Source organism: Podarcis tiliguerta (genome assembly GCF_965153285.1).
Source record: "Podarcis tiliguerta genome assembly, chromosome: 14".
NCBI lineage: Eukaryota > Metazoa > Chordata > Lepidosauria > Squamata > Lacertidae > Podarcis > Podarcis tiliguerta.
Window position 1 is genome coordinate 45,519,293 of NC_139547.1, and position 25,670 is coordinate 45,544,962.

The following is a 25,670-nucleotide window of genomic DNA, read 5'->3' on the forward strand; positions in this document are numbered from 1 at the left end:
GGTTACATACGCTTCAGGTTACAGACTCTGCTAACCCAGAAATAGTGCTTCAGGTTAAGAACTTTGCTTCAGGATGAGAACAGAAATTGCACAGCAGCGGCGTGGCGGCAGCAGGAGGCCCCATTAGCTAAAGTGGTGCTTCAGGTTAAGAACAGTTTCAGGTTAAGAACGGACCTCTGGAACAAATTAAGTACTTACCCGAGATACCACTGTATGCACCTTTGTATCCATTTTATTTTTATTTTTTTACCAGAAGTCAGCATTGCAAAGTTCGGAGAACGGCAAAATTCAGTTTGCTTCTCCTTCCAGGAATGGTGAGTTGGTTCATGCAGAAAAACAAACCAAATGTGATTTCTTGCCCACCCTTAGCAACTGCTGTGGATGCAAAACTGCTCTCCTGAGTCTCTTCTCCAACTCTCCTTATGTCAAGGCACAGGTTAAAGCTCTGTTGCGGTCGAGAAAGAACACAGCGTCCGCAGAAGACAGAGAGCTGGGCCAGAGCTCAAGGTAGCCTCCTCAGTTTAGGCCATAAATTAACGATGGGGGGAATTGTTTCTGTGCCACAGATGAAGAAAGCTCTCTCTCCTGGAGCTGTTTAGGCCTTCAAGCGGAGCCAAATATTTGAGCTCATCTCTAGCTGGTGCTCAGAAAAAAAGGTGGACTGGCGTTTGAAACTCCAGAGGGAAGGGCCCGGAACGCTCCGTACAGAAGGAATGAATCAGCCTAACCTGGCAAGGACCTGGGACCATGGAGAAAGCAAGGAAACCACATTTGGAGTTTCAGCTTGCAGCATTAACCCGTGAACCATCGCTGCCAGGAATACCTGGAGAATTTATTGACTGAACTGCAACTTGTCTCTCCTCTTTTGAGAAGTCCCCCCCCCCTTTCTTTTTCCCTTTGGTCCGAGACAGAATAGAAAGATTCGTCATCCATGGAGAGAAGAGCGAGGCAGACAGTAGATTCTTTCCCCACCCTCCAGAAGACGGGAGTTGTTGTTTGATGTGATGCAGCTGGATGGGCCAAAGACCTTTCGGTAACTGAGTTGGAAAATACAGGTGCCGCCATTCAACATGCAGTAAGGTCCGCAGGGAAATTCTCCTGCACTGAAACTAATAGTGACATTATGTGCCATGGGGTTGTACCTCTGGTGACAGACACTTTGTGTTCCTTCTGGGGTAGGTTGTCCGTCTTTAGTCCTCACCCTACACGTAGCTCTCACTTGTGGCTCCTAGAAGCTGTCAGCATGCGACAGCGGCCACAATCCCAGTGAAATATACTCGGATGAAGCTGCTGTCGATTGCCTTCTGTTTGTTTTTTTAAAATAATATTGTCAGAGCTGGCTCCAGGTCCCAGCTCACAGAGGACCAATGCTAGCCGGTAGTAATGTACAAAAGTCTTTATTGAAGTACAGTTTCCATTTTCAAGCCGTAGCGCCCCAGCTCTACGTCTAGGGGTTAGACCGGCGAAGCTCCATCTGAATCTCCGCCCCCTGTACACCAGTTTAAGATTCTAGCCTTACTCCACCTCTTCCGTCTCTCCTTTCTCCTCTGGGTCCTGCTACCCCCCGGGGTTCCTTCCTTCCTGGATTCTTCTGACGCTGACGTTGACCCCCCTGACTCCTCCCGCTCTCTTCGGCGGGCTTTAGGACCTGGCTCCCTATCCGGGCTGCCAACTGCTGCACCCTCCTGTACATTTGAACTTGGCGCGCGCGCCCAGCCTTCAACCTTCCTCTCGGCCGTTTCCTCGCTCTCCGATGGAGGCGTGGCCAATCCTGGCTCATGTCCTCCCGCTGGTAGTGCGCCGCCTGATCCCGATGCCTGGGACTCCTCCCCCCTACTGCACTCTGGTGTGGACGCTGGTCCTGATTTCCAACTGCTGCTCTCTGAGTCCCCTCTGGCCCCTTCTTCCTGGGGTGTCCCCCTAGGCACCCCCCTTGCCCTGACCATGGGAGCCCCTTTCTGTGAATCTTCCGATTCGCTGGAAAGACTCAGAGACCTCGGACCGCTGTCATCGCTAACATTTCCTTCGGACTCCTCCCCCTCGCTCTCTATTTCCTCCCTCTCCTGTGCCTCTGCTCCTGAACCCCTGACAAATATTTATTAAATATTTTATAGTTATAAAAAGAAGAAAAGTAGAGAAAAACAATACATAAATTCAACAGACAATACATCGACAATAAAAAAAGATATAATACAACAATACAACAATAAAACAAAAACATTTAAACACACATCCAAGTTTCATATCTATATCTTTCATTTACCTATTTCCTCGACTTCCTCGCACCTCCCTTTTTTGTATTCTAGTTCAAATTAGCTGGTTCAACAAATCCTTTCCCTCTTCTTCAGTTTTTATTCTCTAATTTATCCTAACACAATTTAACGTTAAATTTTCCACCTTGACACCTTGAGTGTTAATTTTCATATAGTTCTTAATATCACTTCTGCTAAAACCATATAACTTCCTTCCAGTATTCTTCTAATGTTGATTGCCTTCTGAGTTCCTTGGGTCCCGGAGCTGAAGCCTAGATACACGGTGCGAGGCAGCGGTGCGGCAGGTGGAGGTGCTGCGGTGTTGTGTGTGGCGGTCAGCTCAGCGGGATCCCATCCTCGTTGCCAGTGAAATATACTCAGAGTCGAGAGTGGATTTCATGCTCTTTATTCAGCTCATAGTGGTGAGGAGGAATGGAAGTTCCCCCAGAGTGTCTGCTTTATATACATTATTTACACAATGGGCCCCCGTGATTGGCTAATTCCCATATTCACCTGTAGGCCAATCAGGTTGCGGATTCACTTCCACCTGGAGCTGGATTGGGTGGCTCCTGTGGACCAATCATACTGCTGTATTCTGGACCCTATTGTTCTAGGACCAATCACTTCTGCCTTTTGGATCCTATTCAACTCAGTACATAACACCCAGGAAAGGTTTTGACCGGCCAGCTAAACCAGGTGAAGGTAGCTGATGGGTCTCAAACCCTCAGTGAGTTATAGACTTCCCCTGCATGTGAAGACATGCTTTGGCCAACAAGACCAAGAGGAGGTCCAAAGGTCATGAAGACGGTTTCTTCACATGCTGTAGAAGGAAGTGACGGGCAGATGGGTCTCATCCACCTCAGGAGGTTGCTCATTTAGGATAGGGTTACCAGACGTCCCCGTTTCCCGGGGACAGTCCCTAGATTTGTAAATTTGTCCCCAGACAAATTCCGTCCCCGGAATGTCCCTGGATTTCATTAAATGTCCCCAGGAAATGTGGCAGTGGCGGCAGCAGTCTCAGCAGCCTGGAGCCAGGCTTCATTGAAAAAAGCCTCCCACCCAACGCTCTGCGGGCTTGCCGGAGTACGGCCAAGAGGGCAGTGTGGCCAGGTGAGGCGGCAGGCAAGCAAGGGTGGAGTGGCCTGGCCGGTGGCGGAAGGAGCCGGGAGAGGTGGGCCCACAAGGAGTGGTCACAGTGGCCACGATCGGTAAAGCCGTTGGCCTGGTGGCCTTGGCCTGCTGCCAGGTGAACTGCCACCCATTTGCTTTTGCTTTTTGCCTCAGCACCTCATCCGGCGCTCACTCATGAAGATGGAGGGAGACCAGGCCCAGCTGGGTAGGCCTCACGCGGGACTAAAACCAATGTGCATTTATATATGCGGCACGTCTTTTTGAGCTCACAATACATGTAAGGTGAGGAAATGCTGGATTTAATACATTGCATGACAGGTTTTTTTTTGTTTTGTTTTTAATTAACCAAAGCTAATTTTAACCAAAGCTAGTTTTAATTAACCAAAGCTAGTTTTAAAGCAAACTTTGATCTGTGGTGTTGACTTTTTTCCTATTTTTTTTTCTTATCCCCCCCCCAAAAAAAATTCTTGAAATTATATGACTTTAGTAGAAATATGATAAGGATTTAAGTATAGATAAAGATTTTGATGTTAAGATAAGGTTAAAATAAATTAAGACAACTAAACGATAGAAAGCAGTGAAAGACGGAAAGGATTTGCTGATTTAATTATTAACTGGAATACAAAAATGGGAGGTGTGAGGAGGTCAAGGAAATAAGTCAATGAAAGATAAGGTTAAAGATCGGAGGAGTTTTCCTTTTCTGTGTGTTTTTAATTGTGTTGGTGTTTTTGTGTTTTGATGTATTTGATGTATTGTGATTTTGTTTTTGCTCTTTATTATGTAATTTTGTATCTTTCTATCTTTCTTTTTCTTTTCTTTTTTCTCTCTTACCTCCTTTTTTCTCTCTTTTCCTCTTTTTTCTCTTTTCTATGTAATTCTTAAAAGTTCAATAAATATTATTTTTTTAAAAAAAATCTTGTATGTATGTATGTATGTATGTATGAATGTGTCCCTGGCTTTATTGGGGGAAAAAATCTGGTAACCTTAATCTAGGAGAAGGAAAACTCTGGCCCTAAACTTCTGCTACCTTGCAGGGTATTCTTGAGTGAAGAAAAGGCTCCGGAGTAAATTCTTCACAAATCTGGAATGGAGTCCCTAAGATGGTTGGATGGTACCTTGTATGTCTCCGTCCCGGAACTCCTGCAGCCAAGCTGGTGACAAATGTCTTGCTCTGCTTTTCCTTTGGACCCCATCAGCCAGGCAGAGAGGGAAGTCTTGTTGTCTGGGCAGCCCAGTGCCTCCAGTCACACTGCCCAGGCTTGCACCCAGGGTGGTCACTCTGGTGCTGCTAACACAGCGGTTTGACTTCACCCCTGGAGGTGTGCTCCATTGTCTCTCAAGACAGACAGATACCAGCAACAATAACTGCCAGGTTCCTGCCTTGGTTTCAATGGGCTGACTGGACTGGGTGCCGCAGGTCAAAACTGCCTGTCCTTCAGGAAAACAGAAACACGCATTATGTTGAGTCAGGCTCTGTCTAGTTCAGTATTCTCGACACAGGAACCGGGAGTGGCTCTCTAGGTTCCCAGGAATGGGAATTTCCCAGCCGTAACCTGGAGATGGGACATGGGTGGCGCTGTGTGTTAAACCACAGAGCCTAGGACTTGCCGATCAGAAGGTGGGCGGTTCAAATCCCTGCGACAGGGTGAGCTCCCATTGCTCGGTCCCTGCTCCTGCCAACCTAGCAGTTCGAAAGCACGTCAAAGTGCAAGTAGATAAACGGGTATCGCTCCGGCAGGAAGGTAAACGGCGTTTCCGTGTGCTGCTCTGGTTCGCCAGACGCGACTTAGTCATGCTGGCCACATGACCCGGAAGCTCTATGCCGGCTCCCTCGGCCAGTAAAGCGAGATGAGCGCCGCAACCCCAGAGTCGGTCACGACTGGACCTAATGGTCAGGGGTCCCTTTACCTTTAACCTGGAGATGCTGGGGCTGAAAATGGGGATGTCAGCACGCAAAACAGATCATCTGCAAATGCAGAAAAGTCTCCCCAACCAGCTGTTTGTGGTGGATCTAGTGGAGCGCTCTCTCTCTCTCTGTGTGTGTGTGTGTCCATGCAAAGGTTTCCCACCCATAGTGGGTGCTGGAGACAGGAGAAGAAGGGAAGGAGGAACAGCCAGGGTGGGCGGAGGGACTTTGCTAGGTTTGTCCTTCTGCAAAATGTCATCTGGCGTCATTGGCTTTGGCGTTTGGACAAAGCGGACCTCTTGCCGCCCAGTCTTGCCGCCACCAAATATGCAGAGCACTGGCTCTAGTGGGTGTGCTGGGCAGAACAAAGGCTTGCAGTGAAGGAGGACGCCCGGTCCTTCAAGTAGGCTCTAAATCCAGGCCACGTTCCAGCTTCTGAAGAGTCTCTAGGCAGCAGGACCCAGGAGAGAAGTTATTGCCTGTCTGCAAGGGGGTGGAGATGCTGCAGAAGGCGCAGGGAAGGGTGGTTCCCATTTTCAGATGCCCCGTCCCACATTGCCCATTTTCCAAATGGAGTTGGGGCCATGTATATAGCATCCTAGTGATTATATTCGCGTTTTCTCCCTCCCTCCTAACATCAGGACTCGTGGGCATCCAAGGAAGCTGAATGTTGGAAGATCCAGGGTGGAGAAAAGGGCTCCTTTGTGCAAATAGTCTGTGGAACTCACTGCCACAGGCAGCAGGGATGACCACCAACTTGGATGGCTTTGCAAGAGAATGAGGCAAATCCATGGAGAGGAGGACTGTCAGTGGCTTCTCGCCACGATGGCTATGTTCGCCCTCCTCTCTCGGAGTCAGTGTGCCTCTGAATACCAATAATAATAATAATAATAATAATAATAATAAATAAATAACAACAACAACAACAACAATAATAATATAATATATTATACCCCGCCCCTCTGGCTGATTTTCCCCAGCCACTCTGGGCAACTTCCAACAGAATATAAAAAATACAATAAAACATAAAACATTTAAAACTTCCTAAAGAGGGCTTCCTTCAGATAATTGTTTATTTCCTTGACATCTGATGGGAGGGTGTTCCACAGGGAGGGTGCCACTACCGAGAAGGCCCTCTGCCTGGTTCCCTGTAACCTCACTTCTTGCAATGAGGGAACCGCCAGAAGGCCCTCGGCGCTGGACCTCTGTGTCCGGGCTGGATGATGGGGGTGGAAACGCTCCTTCAGGTACAATGGGCCAAAGCCATTTAAGGCTTTAAAGGTCAGCACCAACACTTTCAGTTGTGCTCAGAAACGTACTGGGAGCCAATGTAGGTTGAATCACTGGTGGGAAGAGGTCTACTACTGGACAAAGATCCTGCTTATGGGATTCCATTGGGCATCTGGTTTAATTCTATCAATGTTTATTCTTTTTCAATTCTGGCTTTTCCTATAATTTTAGCAGTTCTTGTTTTTTATCGGTAAGCCACCTTGAGTCCCACCAGTTGGAAAGGTGGGATATTTTTGGCATCCCATCTGTCTCAAGAGACAATGCACCTCTGGGATTGAGGTCAAACTGGGTGTACGGAGGTCCTGAGCCACCCAGACAACAAGACCCCCATCTCGGCCTTGCTGGCGGACCAAAGGAAAGCAGAGCAAATCGTTTGGCACCAGCTTGTCTGCAGGAGTCGCCGGAAGGAGGAGCACATATAAATGAAGCAAGAAGAGTGACTAGTGGGGTGCCACAGGGTTCTGTCTTGGGCCCGGTCTTATTCAACATCTTTATCAACGACTTGGATGATGGACTCAAGGGCATCCTGATCAAATTTGCAGATGACACCAAACTGGGAGGGGTGGCTAACACCCCAGAGGACAGGATCACACTTCAAAACGACCTTGACAGATTAGAGAACTGGGCAAAAACAAACAAGATGAATTTTAACAGGGAGAAATGTAAAGTATTGCACTTGGGCAAAAAAAAATGAGAGGCACAAATATAAGATGGGTGACACCTGGCTTGAGAGCAGTACATGTAAAAAGGATCTAGGAGTCTTGGTTGACCACAAATTTGACATGAGCCAACAGTGTGACGTGGCAGCTAAAAAAGCCAATGCAATTCTGGGCTGCATCAATAGGAGTATAGCATCTAGATCAAGGGAGGTAATAGTGCCACTGTATTCTGCTCTGGTCAGACCTCACCTGGAGTACTGTGTCCAGTTCTGGGCACCACAGTTCAAGAAGGACACTGACAAACTGGAACGTGTCCAGAAGAGGGCAACCAAAATGGTCAAAGGCCTGGAAACGATGCCTTATGAGGAATGGCTAAGGGAGCTGGGCATGTTTAGCCTGGAGAAGAGGAGGTGAAGGGGTGATATGATAGCCATGTTCAAATATATAAAAGGATGCCACATAGAGGAGGGAGAAAGGTTGTTTTCTGCTGCTCCAGAGAAGCGGACACGGAGCAATGGATCCAAACTACAAGAAAGAAGATTCCACCTAAACATTAGGAAGAACTTCCTGACAGTAAGAGCTGTTCTACAGTGGAATTTGCTGCCAAGGAGTGTGGTGGAGTCTCCTTCTTTGGAGGTCTTTAAGCAGAGGCTTGACAACCGTATGTCAGGAGTGCTCTGATGGTGTTTCCTGCTTGGCAGGGGGTTGGACTCAATGGCCCTTGTGGTCTCTTCCAACTCTATGATTCTATGATATAAATTAGTAAATAGAGATTCTGGTTGTCCACTGGGAGGACAGGATCCTGGACTAGATGAACCACTGGCCTGATTCAGCAGGCTCTGAATACTCCTGAATGTACACCTCCGTGTCATTATATAGTCAGCAAAGATGCACTACAGCAGTAGTAGCTCCCTTCTCTCTAGGCCTGGTTGGATTCCTTTGCACCAAACACCTGCACATCATAACAGAGAGACATTTAATGGAGGAAGCGCCATCCCTCCACTCCGCAATGGAACCTGCATGTTCAGAGGCAGTCTACCTTACGCGTGCCGGATTCAAGGGGGCAAGAAGCAGGAGGGCTGCTGCCCTCGTGGGCACCTGGCTGGCTCCTCTTGGAAGCAGGACAGCGGGAGGAGACAGCCGTTCCAGCGAGGCTCCCCTCGCATCCTTAAGCGGAACAGCAAAGCTGACTCACAGCTGTAGCCGATTATGCATCCTGTTCCGGGCTCCTCGTTTTATCTTTCTGATCGCAAACAAACTCTGCCCACTCAAGGGAAAGCTGGTACAGTGCAAGGCTGGCTTGAGGCAAGCAGGAGGGAAATCAGGATACACCAGCTGAGGCCACATTCCTCCTACCCACCGCTCTGCCGTGCTTCCCCTCCGGTGCCCTGTGTTGGGAATATTCAAAACCCACCACAGCCATTTGTTTCGTTTTCTTTAGGGGGGGGCGTAGACTGCAGGGATCAGCAAACCTTTTCAGCAGGGGGCCCGTCCACAGACCTTGTGGGAGGCTGGACTATATTTTGGAAAAAAGAATAAAAAATAATTCCTATGCCCCACAAATAACCCAGAGGTGCATTTTAAATAAAAGGACACATCCTACTCATGTAAAAACATGCTGATTCCCGGACCATCCGTGGGCCGGACTTAGAAGGCGATTGGGCCAGATGTGGCCCCCGGGCCTCAGTCCATCTCCGAGGCCCTTCTGGCAGTTCCCTCACTGTGAGAAGCCATGTTACAGGGAACCAGGCAGAGGGCCTTCTCAGTGGTGGCACCTGCCCTGTGGAACGCCCTCCCACCAGATGTCAAAGAGAAAAAACATCTACCAGACTTTTAGAAGACATCTGAAGGCAGCCCTGTTTAGGGAAGCTTTTAATGTTCAATAGTTTATTGTATTTTAATATTCTGTTGGAAGCCGCCCAGCTAGATGGGCGGGGTATAAATAATAAATTATTATTATTATTATTATTATTAACCAGTGCAGTCGGACCAGGATCAGTGTAAAATTCTCATACCGTCTTGCTCTATTGAGCAACCTGGCAGCTGAATTCTGCACTGGCTGAAGTTTCTGAACCGTCTTCAGAGGCAGCCCTACGTACAACGCATTGCAGTAATCTAACATAACTTATTTAAATTTATATTCCACCCTTCCTCCCTGAGGAGCCCAGGGCGGAGAACTCACAGGGCGATAAAGCCATCAGAATATCTTACACCTCCATCCTCTCTCTTTTCACCGGGGGCAACCATTCCATGGGACCGTCTCGGTGGGAGCGATGGGAAAAGGTACCCCTGCCTGTGCGGGCCAGTCTTGGCAGACTCTAGGGTTGTGCGCTCATCTCACTCTAGAGGCCGGGAGCCAGCGCTATCTGCAGACACTTCCGGGTCACGTGGCCAGCGTGACAAGCTGCATCTGGCGAGCCAGCGCAGCACACGGAACGCCGTTTACCTTCCCGCTAGTAAGCGGTCCCTATTTATCTACTTGCACCCGGCGGTTCTTTCGAACTGCTAGGTTGGCAGGCGCTGGGACCGAACGACGGGAGCACACCCCGCCGCGGGGATTCGAACCGCCAACCTTTCGATCGGCAAGTCCTAGATGCTGAGGCTTTTACCCACAGCGCCACCTGGGTCCCTTCTAGGAGCGATGGGAAGCAGAAGCAAAAGGTTCACTCCATCACTTTCCCAAAAAAAAACCCTGGTCCATTTGGCACCTCCTGCCTCTGAACTGTGTCAGCTGTTCATTATAACAACTACTGTTTAAAGAATTGGTGACTGAGTTTGATTTCTTCCCTCGCCTTTCCTCCTTGACCTTTTCCCCTGGTGTGTTGTGTTTATTTCGACTGTAAGCCTGCAGACAGGGACTATATTAATGGATTCTATGCAAGCCTTTTTTGGCTGAAGAGCAGGATACTGATATCAGCTCAGTGGCTGCTAGGGCCTTCGAGGGCAGGGAGGGAGAAAATTCCAGGTTGGAGATCAGTTAGGAAAGAGACTGAAAATAAATCTGCAACTGCACTTGGGATACTGTGTGCATTCCTGATCGCTTTATCTCAAAAAAGGATATTCTGGAGCTGAAACAGGTGCAAAGGAGGGGAGCCAAAAGGATCAGGGGTCTTGGAGCAATCTCTCTCTCTCCCCCCTCCCCTGATGAAGCACTCTGAGAAGAAAAGGACACAAGGGGCAGAGCATGATAGAGGTTTATAAAATGATTCACGGTGTGGAGAAAGAAGAGCTTTTCTCCATTTCCCATTATACTCAAAACTAGGGTTGACCCGATGAAACTGACCCTGGTTGATTCAGAATGAACAAAAGAAAAGCCCAGCAAGCGATGCAAAGTTAACTCACTGCCATTGGACTGTTGGAGAAAAGCAATAACGTTTCCTTCTATTGAGTTTGTAGTTAATGCATGTGTTACTTTAAACCATGAGTTCACTGTGTGTACAGCAATCTATCTAGCATTTGTTTGTGGCTCTCTAAGTTAACTCCACCCTTAAAAGCTGAGCCATTTTGCTTATTGTTCTCTCCCAACTTGTTGAGACAATATGTCTATTGTTGTTGTTGTTTCTCTCTCACACACATCTCTACCTATCATGTAAATAGTTCCTGCATGAATAAAGCCTTTGAACCCCAGAAACTGGAAGTAATTGTTCCAATCTCATTCACCCAAGCTGCAAGGTCTGCTAACATAGACATGGTGGTAATTCAAAGGGCATTTTAAAAACATTTTAAAATATATTTTTGTCATTGCTTAGCAAGCGAAAGGCCAAAAACTACTTCAGGGGCTCCTCCAGATGCCCTCAGCATTCTTCCTGTTACGCTTACACAGTTTTAATTGAGATGTCATCTGATGGGTCCCTCACAGTCCTATGATTCTTGGCTGTAAGGCTGAGGTTTGGTCAGGACAAAGGGAATACGTCAGTCAGAGAGCAATTGGCAAAGTTTTTGAAAGTGATTTATGATTGCTCGATCCATGAACACACACATGCTGTTTAGCATTATAATTGTGTGTTTTCCAGTTGCACTAATGCACATCTTTATTAATGTTACCAATTGTCAATTGTCATAAAATTTACTTAAATGGTCTGTTGGCTGAAAATGAAGAGATGATGGCCGTGATGATAATAACAGAAGGACTGCGGATTGCAATTTTTTAAAAAACAAAATAAATTACCATTGACATCCCTATGCTAACTCACAACAGAAGCTAGAGACCAAATCCAGTGTCTGAAATTGCTCTGGCAGTTGTTAATCTGAGAGCATTAATATTTACCATTTATACAGTATTTATAAAAAGGGTTGCCAGCACGAGCCTTCTCTCCCCCCGCCCAGTTCCTGCTTCCTGGCTAGTTTCCCAGGCCTCGAACAGCTGTGTGGGAAGTAATATATTCAGCAGGCAAATATTTTCCTTGAGCAAGTAAGGGGAGGAGGGACTTCTCCTGTTGAATTTCTGTTTGTCACAGAGCTGTTAAAAAACCCACACATATCGCTTGTAATTGCCAGTCTCCTCAGAGAACCTTTTTGGAATTAATTATTGTTATTGTCTGCCCTCCCCTCCTTAAGACCCCTAGGAAGGTTACAACCATTAAAATGCAACACTGAGCGTAAGATACTATATCACGCAATATTGAAAACGGCTTTAAACAGCTTGCAATTACTGAAGAAGAAGGTGGGTTATAAAAACCTGCACCACAAGGGTCAAAAGAGATTCACTTCCACAAGACCCATCATGTAGTACTTGAAACGTCATGTGTCATTTTTCTTTCTCATTGGCGTTTTTGCATATATAAAAGATGATTTATTTATTTTTTTAAATAATATTTATTGCTTTTTGAACAATTTAAACATTACAAAACCAAACAAAAACAGAAAAATAAAAACCAATACAATACAATATAAAGACACTACATAACACTAAACACATTAAACTAACAAAACCAAACAAAACAATTTAAAACACTCAAACAATTTCAATATCATATCTTTCATTCACTTATTTCACTGACCTCCTCACACCTCCCTTTTTGTATTCCACTTCTATCAAATGTTTCAGCAATTCCTTTCCATCTTCCTCTGTTATCTGTCGTATAATTATCTTAACACATTCTAACCTTATTTTACTTTTAAAATTCCATTAATCTATTTATACTTAAATCCTTATAACATTTCTACTATATAACTTCATTCCAACATTTATATAAAAGATGATTTAAATGAGGCGGATGACTTCTTCTTTGGTGATCCCTCATAGCTGAGTAAGATTGTCTTCCATAAACAGTTTTAACAGTGAGTCCATAAGTGACTGTGGAAGCCAATTCTAGATCCACACGTCCGTCCACAGTGGGGACATAGGTTTCCGGGCAGGAGTTGATCATGGTGAGGGTTTGCCAAACATGCCTTTTTCTTAGCACATTTCTCCATTTCGTCCTGAATTTGTCTTCAAAGCCCATGACACCTTTGGTAAAGGCAACACTCCAACTGGAGCGCTCGCAGGCCAGTGTTTCCCAGTTGTCAGTGTTTATACTACATTTTTTTAGATTTGCCTTGGGAGAGTCTTTGAACCTCTTTTGTTGACCACCAGCATTACGCTTTCCATTTTTAAGTTCACAATAGAGTAGTAGCTTTGGAAGACGACAATCAGGCATCCAGACAACATGACCAGTCCAACGAAGTTGATGTTGAAGAAACATTGCTTCAACACTGGTGATCTTTGCTTCTTCCAGTACACTGGCATTAGTTCTCATGTCTTCCCAAGTGATGTGTAAAAATTTTCGGAGACACCGTTGATGGAATCTTTCAAAGAGTTGGAGATGGTGTTTGTAAGTGGTCCATGTTTCACAAGCATACAGTAAGGTTGGTAGTACAACCTTATACAGTGGTACCTTGGTTTGCAAACAGCCTGGTTTGCATACGTTTTGGATTACAAACGCATCAAACCTGGAAGTGCGTGTCCCGGTTTGCAAACTTTTTTTGGATTACAACCCATTTTTTTTGGATTACGAACAAAAAATTTTTGGAGGCCCCATTGTAGAAAATGTGTTGGGTTACAACCTGTTTTGGTTTACAAATGGACCTCTGGAACAGATTATGGTTGTAAACTAAGGTACGTTTCCGAGCACAATTCAAAGTGTTGGTGCTGACCTTTAAAACCCTAAATGGCCTCGGTCCAGTATACCTGAAGGAGCGTCTCCACCCCCATCATCCAGCCTGGACACTGAGGTCCAGTGCTGAGGGCCTTCTGGCGGTTCCCTCACTGCGAGAAGTGAAGTTACAGGGAACCAGGCAGAGGGCCTTCTCGGTAGCGGCACCTGCCCTGTGGAACACCCTCCCAGCAGATGTCAAGGCAATAAACAACTATTTTACTTTTAAAAGACAACTGAAGGCGGCCCTGTTTAGGGAAGTTTTTAGTGTCTGATGCTGTATTGTTTTTAATATTCAGTTGGAAGCCACCCAGAGTGGCTGGGGAAACCAAGCCAGATGGGCGTGGTATAAAAATAAATTATTATTATTATTATTATTATTATTATTATTATTATTATTATATACCACTGTAGTAGTATAGCCTTTATTTGTTGGAGGATTGGTTGTGGAATTTTCACTAGGTGGCGCAGTAGAATACAAATGTGTTCTTCACAGAAGGAGAGAGGCTCTCAGTCAGCTCTGTGGTGCTTGAGGGTTGATTCCTGCCCCTGCATGCACCGAGCGAGGTGTTGCATCATCCCTTGTTGAAAGACTTGAAAACTCCCATGAACAAAGGAAGGGCAATAGCTTAGTGGTAGAGCATATCTGCTTTACATGCAGAAGCTCCCAGGTTCAATGCAGGTAGGGCTGGCAGACACTCTTAGTCTGAAACCTGGGAGAGCTTCTGCCAGTCAGTGTGGAGGAGGCAAAGGTGGACATGGAAGCCCCGTTCCCCTGGTGTCCTTGGGCACATCGTTGTCCCTCCATTGTCCCCGAGAAAGTAGGGAAAGTCAACCAGGGTTCTTCTACTCATCCTACTCATTCTACTCATGAGAGCCAGTGTGGTGTAGTGGTTAAGAGCGGTGGACTCGTAATCTGGTGAACCGGGTTCGATTCCCCGCTCCTCCACGTGCAACTCCTGGGTGTCCTTGGGCCAGTCACACTTCTCTGAAGTCTCTCAGCCCCACTCACCTCACAGAGTGTTTGTTGTGGGGGAGGAAGGGAAAGGAGAATGTTAGCCGCTTTGAGACTCCTTAGGATAGTGATAAAGTGGGATATCAAATCCAAATTCTTCTTCTCCTCCTCCTCATGTTCATCTCAAACAATCAGGGGACCCGTTTTGTCAGGAACCCTGGTTGCATGGACATTTCTACTCACATTCAAGCAAACCCAGGTAGAAGTCCCCTGTGGGTCTTCCCCACTTGGTATGGGGACTGATTGCAAGGGGTGATGCGCACAGTGATGTTGGGGGACAAGATTTGCTCACCTGACCCTGGCCCACCTCCTTGGTCCGTGGATGCAGGTCAACATCTACTTGAACCTGCCTACAAGGTCTTGCAGAATTGCATTGGGTTGGCTGAAACGTCTTCATTGGCTGAAAATTTGTCCCCCTGGTCTTGTGAATCTAAGGTTGAAGATCTAAGTAAAAGCAGCAACAGAAACAGAAAGTTTCCTTTTGGCTGGAATCCTCAACACATTTAGAAGCGCATAAGTCTCATTGAACAGATTGGGATTTATTTCTTTTGAGTCAGCGTGCCTAGTATTTACCGTAATCTCCTGTCTACACCGTGGATTTGACTAAGGCTCTGACAACCAGGAATGGTCAAATGTATCCATTCTGGTTTCCCTCCTTTTCTTAATCTTCAGTCTGCCACAGCTCTGCATCAGATTGCAATTTCTTTTTTAAGTTCCCAAGAAATTTCATCAGCATTTTAGTGCGGATTTATCTGCATGGACCCGTCTTTTTGCAAGCAAATCTCCAAAATGTGACACAGCTTTCATTAAAATAGATGCATTTGATGTACACTTCCCCCTTACACATATACACAATTTTGGGGGCACATTGATTGTTTGGAGAGCAATCGCTACTTTGCAAAATTCGGAAAAGTGGAGAAAGCATGCTACCTTGCATATTCTTTCAGCTGGTGTGAATTTCCTCTGAAAATGAAAACTCAAAGCAATTTCCTTCCGCATCCCGATCAACAACCCACCCAAAGGACTGATTCCTACACAGTGTTAGCTGGATTTCCTCAGTGAACTTGAGTACTGTTATAAGAATTTTAAGGTCTTATATATATATAATAGAAGTTAAAGGTACCCCTGCCCGTTCGGGCCAGTCTTGCCAGACTCTAGGGTTGTGTGCTCATCTCACTCTAGAGGCTGGGAGCCAGCGCTGTCCGCAGACACTTCCGGGTCACGTGGCCAGCATGACAAGCTGCATCTGGCAAGCCAGCGCAGCACACGGAACACAGTTTACCTTCCCGCTGGTAAGCGGTCCCTATTTATCTACTTGCACCCGGAGGTGCTTTCGAACTGCTAGGTTGGCAGGCGCTGGGACCGAACGACGGGAGCGCACCCCGCTGCGGGGATTCGAACCGCCGACCATGCGATCGGCAAGCCCTAGGTGCTGAGGTTTTACCCACAGCGCCACCCGCAACCCAATATATATAATAGATGTCCATAAATGTACCAAGCAAACACATACAAATATGTAAACCATGTGTATGAAACCCACAGAAAAGTCCTGAAACCATTTTCTCTCTCCCAAAATGACCTCAAATATTTCTCTGCAAGGTCGAAGGACATGGGAAATCTCCCCATTGTCTCTTTCACAAATCCTGTCTTAAGGGCACATTTAAGATATGAATAGGGTGTGAGCCTGTGACCTGGATTCAGGAATTGAGTAACAAAAGAGTGGCCAGGATGCCCAGGTAATCCAATCAAGTAACCTAGCAGACAAGAGATAAAAAAACAATGCACTCAGATTTCTGTTGTAGCCCGCCCCTCCTGTGATGTATGTATGATGCATTGGGGGAGGTGGTCCTGGGATACACACCTTCTGTGATGTATGCATGTTTCTGGGGGGAGTTTGAGGGTGGGCAATTTAAAAAGTCTATATACTAACCCCCACCTTTGTTCTGGGTTCCTCCTCTTTCCTGCTTGTGGTGAGTGAGGACCCTGTTGCAATAGTTTAATGAAGATCAGGCTTACTAGCTGCTTTGCTTCTCAGTATTCTCTGGTTGGTCTCTGTTATTTTCTCTTACCGATAGAGAACCTACAAAAGGACTCTATACGGGCTCTTGGGTACCCTGTTTCTGAGGGCTTCCTTGGATAAAAAAAAAGGACACCAGCCAGGAATACCAGAGCAAAACAGCAGCCAGTAGGCTTGGTCTTTATTGAAGACTGTCGTGACCAGACTCCTACCTGCCACAAGGTGGAACAAGATGGAAGCTCCGAACAAAAGAGAACCCAAACTTTTATTAGCTGCTCATCCCCATGTTACATCCCCCCCCCCAAACTACATCACTAATACATCATGGTTACATCATGAAAGGGGAGGTCTGGTGGCAGTAATCTGAGCATCCTGGACCCTGCCCCATGGTTCCCCTTGCCCTCCACCAAACACCCATCAAGGGTAACAAAAGAGATATTTACATTTCCCGGTTTCCCAGCCAAGTTAATCACACCCTTTTGTCTTCATCTGGGTTTGTTATTTCTGGAATAGCTACCTATCTAGGACTCAGGTATCAGGATGCCAGAGATTATCACCCAGGCAGAGGGGCTGCTGAGGAGCTGAGCTCACATGTCTATATGAATTTCTGACGTTTTCCCAGTGAGCCAGTGCATAGATACATTTATCAGTGAATTCTTACATTTGGTATCGTGCAGCAGAGGCCCTTTGAATAGATAGGAAGAAACTGTGATGAAGTGCTTTGTGGGGACAAATCACAAAAGTGATTGTGCTGATTTTGGTAGTGGGCTGCATGTGCATGATATCTGCTGGAGGGGCAACCCCCCTCCCAACCTATACATAAATTCCTGCAACAACCCCATAAGGGAAAAGGAGCATTTATTTCTCGTAACAGGTACCATCCATTTCCCAGCTTGACGTCCCTGTGAATTCTCTCGTGCTGACAATAACCACGGACTGCCACAGAAGGCTAGCTGATTCAGCCTTGATGAGTTCCGGGAAAACCGTTTCTGCCAAGCCATTAATTGACAGGATTACTTGCGTGTAAATGGCCTCGTGCAATTTGTGGCTGAGGAAAATTATAGCTCGTGGTGGCCTGGCGACAGGATCGTGCCCTCAAATGGCGCCTTGACTTATCTCCAGGAGTCAAGGAGTTGCTCCCGTAACTCGTAAATTAGTTGCTGTGGAGACCTGTGTGTGGTGTCACCATAAAGCAGCTGAAGGATAATGCGGCAGAAATAACTCATCGCCTGAGGGAACACAAGCAAGGGAGACTCTTTGGATTAATGGAGGCAGAGGGGCGGCTGGGTGGGATGGGGGAGAACAGGAATATATACGGAGGAAGACTATTATTAGGCAGTTAAGAACATGCCTTACACCATGTCAGACCATTGTTCCACCTCCATTCTCCCATGCCCCCCTTCTTACGTTGTGTGGGACAGCTAAGGGTTGTTCTTTGGCAAGCAGGACTCACTATCTAGGGCTAATAGCAACCCACACTGGGATTGGCTGCATGAAGGAGCTACCCATTGTCAATGTGGCACTGCCAGTTTGCAGGGGACATTCACACCGTGTCTGTGAATGAATGATTTCCAGCTCCAGACGGTTGCGAACACAATTTCGTTTTCCTGAGCTTTCCACAAATAGCATTGCGCTGCTTTTGTGGTGTTATAGATTTTGGGTGAGGGGGAACCCCCTAAACCCTAGAAATGAAAAAAGAAAAAGAGTAGAATTTGGATTATTTTGAGTACTGAAGGGAAGATTGCAGGCTAATGAGAAAATAACAGGCAAATATTTCTTTCCTGGCCAGGGCTTCACCTGGGATAGAGTTGTTAACAGGACAAAAAGTGTTGATGGCTCATCTGAGAGGAATTTGAGGCCTGGGCAGACGGAAGGTTGCCAGGGTAACTGGGTACAAAGTGATAGGAAAAGAGGGTCTTTAGCAAGGTGTGCTGGGAAGAAGAAGGAGGACAAGGAGGAAGAAGAAAGCCTGGGATCCATCTTGGGCAGGCTGGCTGAAGGCTGGCTGGGAGAGATGCCTTGGACTCCAGGGCTGCCCTGCTGTGGGGGGAAAGCCCCTTCTAAGAGGACCTAGCTGTAAGATCAGGACTTCCTCCATGCAGTCTGAAGGTGTAAATATGTGGATAGATTATATTTCTTAAAGCTATGACAGTCTCCACCACATCTTCAATTCTCCAAGGGAGCATAAATCCTGAGCTTTCCTGGAATTCTGCTACTACTTGGCAGAGAGTCAGTGTGGCGCCCAAGTTCTGTCACAGTACTTGTTTCTTTTTAATGGCTGCTGTTGAATGGCTTTCAGCTTGGTGTTCTCATGGCTGCTTCTGGGTCTTTGCCATATTTACGAACACCAGAAAAACCAGTGACCCATTTCATGCATCCTCCTGTTTTCACAGCAGCCAGCCAGACGCCCTGAGGAAGCCCCAGCACAACAGCAACAATCTTAGCCACTTTGCAAGGCTTTTATCTTTGTACAGTAATGCAGGACAGAAATACAGTGGTACCTCGGGTTAAGAACTTAATTCGTTCCAGAGGTCCGTTCTTAACCTGAAACTGTTCTTAACCTTAGGTACCACTCTAGCTAATGGGGCCTCCCGCTGCCGCGCAATTTCTGTTCTCATCCTGAAACAAAGTTCTTAACCTGAGGTACTATTTCTGGGTTAGTGGAGTCTGTAACCTGAAGGGTCTGTAACCTGAAGCATCTGTAACCCGAGGTACCACTGTATTTTACTTAAGAAGGTAGAATCGCGAAAAGGTAGAGTTGCGAAAAACTCTATAGAGTGAGGACAACTTTTTTTTTAAAAAAAGGTGACAGCCTTAAACAACAAGCTTAGAATAAATGGAAAACTAATTATATACACCCCCAAATACTGCAAGCCGTGTTAACTTTCTAAAAGCAGACTCCAAAACATTCCGCTGAGCTTGGCCAGTGATTACAAAGGAGACAGCTGCCTTGAAAAGATGGACAATCACAAACTAGGGGGGCAGCGTTTGGAAAAGGGAATGACCTTGATTTATTTTTATTTAGCAACCTTCTGCATTTTGGGTAGCGGCGGTGTTAGCTCAGGTCATCGCCAGACTTTCGCTGATTTCGGGCGGAATTTCGTCGCTCGCCGGCAAATCGAGGTAGCGCAATTAAAGCTGATCGCACTTCCTTCCCAGAATTGGACGTTTTTCAACCAGGAAAGTGACAGGAAAGTGTGATATAACGTTTGCTTGACACAACATCGTGTGGCCTCTCGTAAGAACAGAAGGCGTTGCTGCCGGATCAGATCAGTGGCCCATAAGGTCCATCATTCGGTTCTCAAAGTGGCCAACCTAGATTCCCTGTAGCAGCACATGAGAACAACAACACGCTCATCTTCTGTGGTTTCCAGCAACTGGCTTTCAGAGGCAGGTTGCCTCTGACGGCAGAAGCAGAACATAGCCCTGTAAATAAATCAGAATGCACGCTCAATAAACAGAGGATGTTGTCAAAGGCTGCCTCCAGAAAGTTACCATTTTGTAGGAAGGGTTCAAAGAAGTGCAAAGAAGTTTGCAAAATTTACAGCTGATTAAAATGTGCTCTGTTATTCTGGGGCAACAAATCCTCTTGATATAGAAACGGACGTTTTGCTGTTAGGAAAGTGACAGAGAAATGTATTGGAGGGGATGTGTGATATGCAAATTATGAACACAGATGCATGAACACAGTGCAAGGGAAATCAGGAGGAATGCTCCTTATTGTATAACCCTTATTGTATAATCTTATTGCAAACAAATCAAAACAAATGTCCAAAAAAGAGAAGGCAGAGTATGAGCTCTGCTAACCTTGGACCAAAGAGTTCCTATTGGTATGTAAACGCGGGTGGCGCTGTGGTCTAAACCACTGAGCCTCTTGGGCTTGCTGATCGGAAGATCAGCGGTTCAAATCCCCACGACGGAGTGAGCTCTCTTGCTCTGTCTCAGCTCCTGCCAACCTAGCAGTTCAAAAGCATACCAGTGTGAGTAGATAAATAGGTACCACTATGGTGGGAAGGTAAAAGGTTTTTCCGTGTGCTCTGGTTTCCATCACAGTCCTCCATGCGCCAGTCGTGGTTTAGTCCTGCTGGCCACATGACCCGGAAAGCTGTCTGTGGACAAACCCCGGCTCCCTCAACCTGAAAGCGAGATGAGCGCCGCAACCCTAGAGTCGCCTTTGACAGGACTCAGGGGTCCTTTACCTTTTTAATAGAAGTCATTAAAACTGTAAACAAAAATATACGAATGGAATGTTTGCAGAGACCCCATCCTGGGGTCTTTTACCTTTACTTTATAGGTATATAAAGCCCTGAATGGCTTTGGACCGGTTTACCTACCAGATTGCCTTGCCCCATATATGCCCATTTGACCCCTTCGATCTGCAGAACGGGCATTGCCCTAGGTGCCACATTCCACATTTCTAATCAATCAATCAATCATTTAGTGTGGCAGCACTAGGCATCTTCGCTGTGTCTTTTAGGCACCTGCTAAAAACATTTTTGTTTAGGCAAGCCTAGCCAGGCATGTAGATGTTGACGTGTTTTTGCCTTCTGTTGCTGTTCATTTTAATGATGTTTTGCATGTTTCAAATGGTTTTAAGCTTCTTCTTTTTTAAAATTGATAATTGTAACATTCTTTGTAAACCGCTTAGGGTTTTCCTCCAACCAACTAGTACATATAAATTTTGTCGCACGAACACAGCTTTGTGCAAGCAAATCAGATATACAGGTACGCTCAATAAACAGGTAGTCTGTGGGGAGGTCCAATGATGTACAACAGTGACCCAAAGTCATCAGTCACGGTGAGATTGGATGGCGGGTTAGGCAGGAACCATCAAGGTGTTCTTTTGGAAATGCCGGTTTTACCAGAGGAAGCCATATACTTTTTTTAAAAAAGCTCCTTGCTGTTTTGGCCTGAAGGATGGGTAGGGTGTTATGTGAAGAGCGAAAGAAATCCTCCTCACTTGTTTCTTCTTCTTTTTCAAACAGATCTATTTAAAAACAAACAAATTAAGTGGAATGATTGTTGGCGAACAGGCTGACATTTGCTTTCATCTTCACCTGGTTCAGCTGGATTTTTTTTTTAAAGTTAATAAGTTTGAAGTGGAAAAAGCTCCACCCTTTGCCTTCTACGCTGGGCATTATTTGCTGGATCACCTACATGGAGTATTCCATCTCTCCTTCATGGAGCTGTGTATAGATAGATAGATAGATAGATAGATAGATAGATAGATAGATAGATAGATGATAGATAGATATAGATAGATAGTGCTTTTTTCTGGGGGGATACAGGGGTACGCATATCCTTAAACGTTTTGTGAATCTTTGTACTTTTGTCCATTTACTGTACTTAGTTTTCCCGATTTGAACTATAAAATGGTGGTTTTCTTGAGTCAAAATGAGAGTACCCCTAAACATTTTTAAAGAAAAAAGCTCTCTCTCTCTCTATATATATATATTATTATTATTAAATTTTCTGTTTTACAATTTAGAATACTCATTTAAACATCCTTAAAGTATCACTGACTTCCCTCCTTCTCTTTCCATGGTTCATTTTGCATATCATAAATCCCTGCATATTTTACATAAACTAAACCATTTAGTATTCCATTAGTTCATCCGTCAAAACTTATATACACTGTTGGATTTATCTTAATGCTGCCAACGTTTCCAAGTGTACACAATTTCCCACCATATATCCAATAAACATTCTCCAATCTTCTCTAAGCGTATGTCCTTCCTGTTCTCTTATTCTATATGTTAAGTCTGCAAGCTACGCATATTCTGTCAACTTAAGTTGCCATTCTTTCTTTGGAACCTCGCTCGTTTTCCATTTTTGGGCTAACAAAACACGGGCTGTAGTAGTGGCATCCATAAATAACCTTTTTTGACACCTGGGAATTTCCATCTGCATTATCCCCAACAAAAAGGACTCTCTGTTTTTGGAAAAGTACTTTAAAACATTTTTTTCAATTCATTATGGATCATTTGCCAATACTCTTTTACCCTTTTACAAGTCCACCACATATGAAGGAATGTTCCGAATGAGGTTGAGGGAACATGGAGCTGTATTTATCATCATAGGAAGCTGGCAAGGGAGCCAACCTGATGCCCTTCAGACGCTGTTGCACTACAACTCCCATCACCCCTTGGCTTCTTAAAGAGACATCAACCTGGTCTCCCAGGTCCTAGTCCAGCACCCTAACCACTATACCGCGCTGCCTCCTTACAGGAGATAAAATGCACGAGACGTTTGCGAAAACGTGTTTCCTGCTTGGCAAGACGGCATTTAAAAAATTGTGCACGCTGTGAGAAATTCACACTCCGCTGCAGATGAATTTTCGCGAGGGCGTAAAATAATAATAATTAAAAACCCATTGCAAATTCATGCAGAACTGCAAAGTGCCAGAGACTGCAGAATGTGAAAGAAATCGAGATTGGCAGAGATGCCCATCCTAAGCTTGCGATATGCAAGAGTTTGCATTCTCCGGCGTTTGCTGCCGCCGCAAAATTGTGGCTTTTCCGGTTCCAGAATGCGGTGGGCGGAGGCCCTCCTTCTCAAGACTGCAACCGCTTGGTATCCTAGTCTTTTGCAAGGCGGTGTGAAAAATAGGACTGGAGCAGATCTGGCAAGAGAGAAATCGCTATTGAGCAAGGCCTAGGTTTGTGGGTGTAGCAGGAGGCTCCTCTAGGCTTGGAGCTTGCATATTTTCGGGAGGAATTCTCCTTCATCCCTGCCACGCCCAGCTTTGAAGCAAGGGGGGTGGGGAGGATTTGCAAAGTCGCCACCCTCCTACCTGGCCAGCCGCACCTTCCTTGCACCTGGAGGGGCTGGAGGCGCCCTCAAAGAACCTGTTCCAGCACTTGCCAAGCCGGTTTGGGCATTGGGAAGAGCTTGGCTGAGGTGAGGCGGGGGGTGGGGGGAGAGAGAGAAGAGAGATGGTTTTATGGCTCCCTTGCCCAAAGCGATGATGAGTCAGGCCAGGTAACTCACAGAGTGTCAGATCGACCTGTTCTGTGTCTTGTTTGCAAGCTGTCCAGGGAAGGCTCTGCTCTGAGCTGCTGGGGATTAACTTTGCTTAAGCTAACACCAGTCTGCATCCTGGAAGGCGTGGACCTGTGGCTGTGTGGTCAGAGGAGGTGTCTTGGGTTTACGGGCTGGTAATGATCCGAGAGCCAACAAGCTGCGACAACATCTGTTGGTCAAAGCGCTTAGGGTCTTCCAAGTGAAAATTCAAAGTGGTCTCTGCATGCATTTCGCCAATGAAAATAGGGACGTCCCATTCCATAATGATAATTTTACTATTTATACCCCACACCTAGGGACGCGCATGGTGCTGTGGGTTAAACCACAGAGCCTAGGATTTGCCGATCAGAAGGTCAGTGGTTTGAATCCTCGCAATGGGGTGAGCTCCCGTTGCTCGGTCCCTGCTCCTGCCAACCTAGCAGTTCAAAAGCATGTTAAAGTGCAAGTAGATAAATAGGTACCACTCCAGTGGGAAGGTAAACAGCGTTTCCGTGCGCTGCTCTGGTTCACCAGAAGCGGCTTAGTCATGCTGACCACAAGACCCGCAAGCTGTACACCGGCTCCCTTGGCCAATAAAGTGAGATGAGCGCCGCAACCCCAGAGTCGGCCACGACTGGACCTAATGTTCAGGGGTCCCGTTATCTTTACCTTTACCCCACACATCTTACTGGGTTGCCCCAAGCCACTCTGGGCAGCTTCCCACATATATAAAAAAATTAGAAAACATTAAACATTAAAAAAAAAACCCTTCCCTATACAGCAGGCATGTCCAAAGTCTGTTTCGGCCCACCGGTCAGTTTAATCCGGCCCCTGCAGCAGTTTATATCCTGGGCTAAAATCCTAAAAAAACCTCAACAACTTCAATTCTAAAAGAAGCTGAACAACTTCAATCTTAAAAAAAGGTTAACAACTTCAGTTGGCCCTTTTGGTCAGCCCTCGCGGCCCTTCACTTCATCAAATCTGGCCCTCTTTGAAAAAAGTTTGGACACCACTGCTATACAGGATTGCCTGCAGATGGTTCAGAGGTCGGATAACTCCACACCCTTCAACATTTCTCTGGTGAAATAGGGACACCCTAAGGAAAAGCTCGGTCCCAGCTCCTGCCAACCTAGCAGTTCGAAAGCATGTCAAAAAGTGCAAGTAGATAAATAGGTACCACTCCAGCGGTACCTACCAACGGCATTTCTGTGTGCTGCTCTGGTTTCGCTTAGTCATGCTGGCCCCATGACCCGCAAAACTGTCTGCGGACAAACGGCAACTCCCTCGGCCTGTAAAGTGAGATGAGCACCGCAACCCCAGAGTCGTCTGCGACTGGGCTTAACTGTCAGGGATCCTTTACCTTTAAGGTTAATACTCACGGCGTGACCGATGCCATGGCTCATGAGCTGTTGTTGAACTCCAACTCCCATCATCTCTGACCATCAACCTTGCTGGCTGGGGCTGATGGCAGCTGGAGTTCACCAACACATGGAGGGCACGCAACCTCATGAATGAATGAACGCCTTGCCACTCCAACAGTGTCCCCACACCTTCTGCACCACCCAAAACGCGTTTCCTCCTGCCATGTAGACAATAGGCGCATCGCACATGCTTTCCGTTCCCACCCCTCCTGTTTCAGCCACACCAAAACCTTCTCTTCCCCTTCTTTTCTTCTCTTCTCGGGCTAATCCTCTTGCCCCAGTCCAAACATGCCTCAGATGATCTCCAGGCTTAAGTGCCCATCGATCACGTTCCTTCTGTACGTGCTTCCCCTACGCAAACGGAACGGGTGCCAGCACAGCGGAAGCCGGTTTGCCAAACTGGCTTCGCTGCACGAGCAGAGAGGGCTTGCCTGTTAGGAAAGTAGAGGGAGAAATCTGATTTCATAGAATCATGGAATTGGGAGGGAATCCAAGGTTCGTCTAAGCAATGCAGGAATCTCAACGAAAGCATCTCAACTGAAGATATAAGGTGGCCCTCTCTAATTCGCCGTTTAAAAAACGTTCTGCAAGCCATAACACAGCCACCCATTCTCTGAATATTGGGGGGATCCTGAGGGCCTGATAGCATGGCTTGGAGGGCGACACTTGGCCCTTAGACCTCCAGACTTGTGAGAAATATTCTCAGCACCTTGAGAGACGCCCCTCCCTGAAAACAAAACCATCATCCACCTGGTCTGAGCGCTCCATGCCAAACTCCTGGAAACGTTGGTATTTGTTTTAGCCACCTGGCTTTGCTGTGCACTATCAAACTTTCACTTAGAC

General features: G+C 46.3%; 1 long non-coding RNA gene across 1 annotated transcript; it reads right to left on the reverse strand.

Annotated features, from left to right (window-relative positions):
• Positions 1-19,378: 19,378 nt before the first annotated feature.
• On the reverse strand, positions 19,379-25,670 carry LOC310664568. The gene is made up of 3 exons (XR_014504957.1): positions 25,578-25,670; positions 20,739-21,391; positions 19,379-19,830 (listed from the first exon to the last, which is right to left on the reverse strand). It is a non-coding gene; the product is annotated as an uncharacterized lncRNA (long non-coding RNA).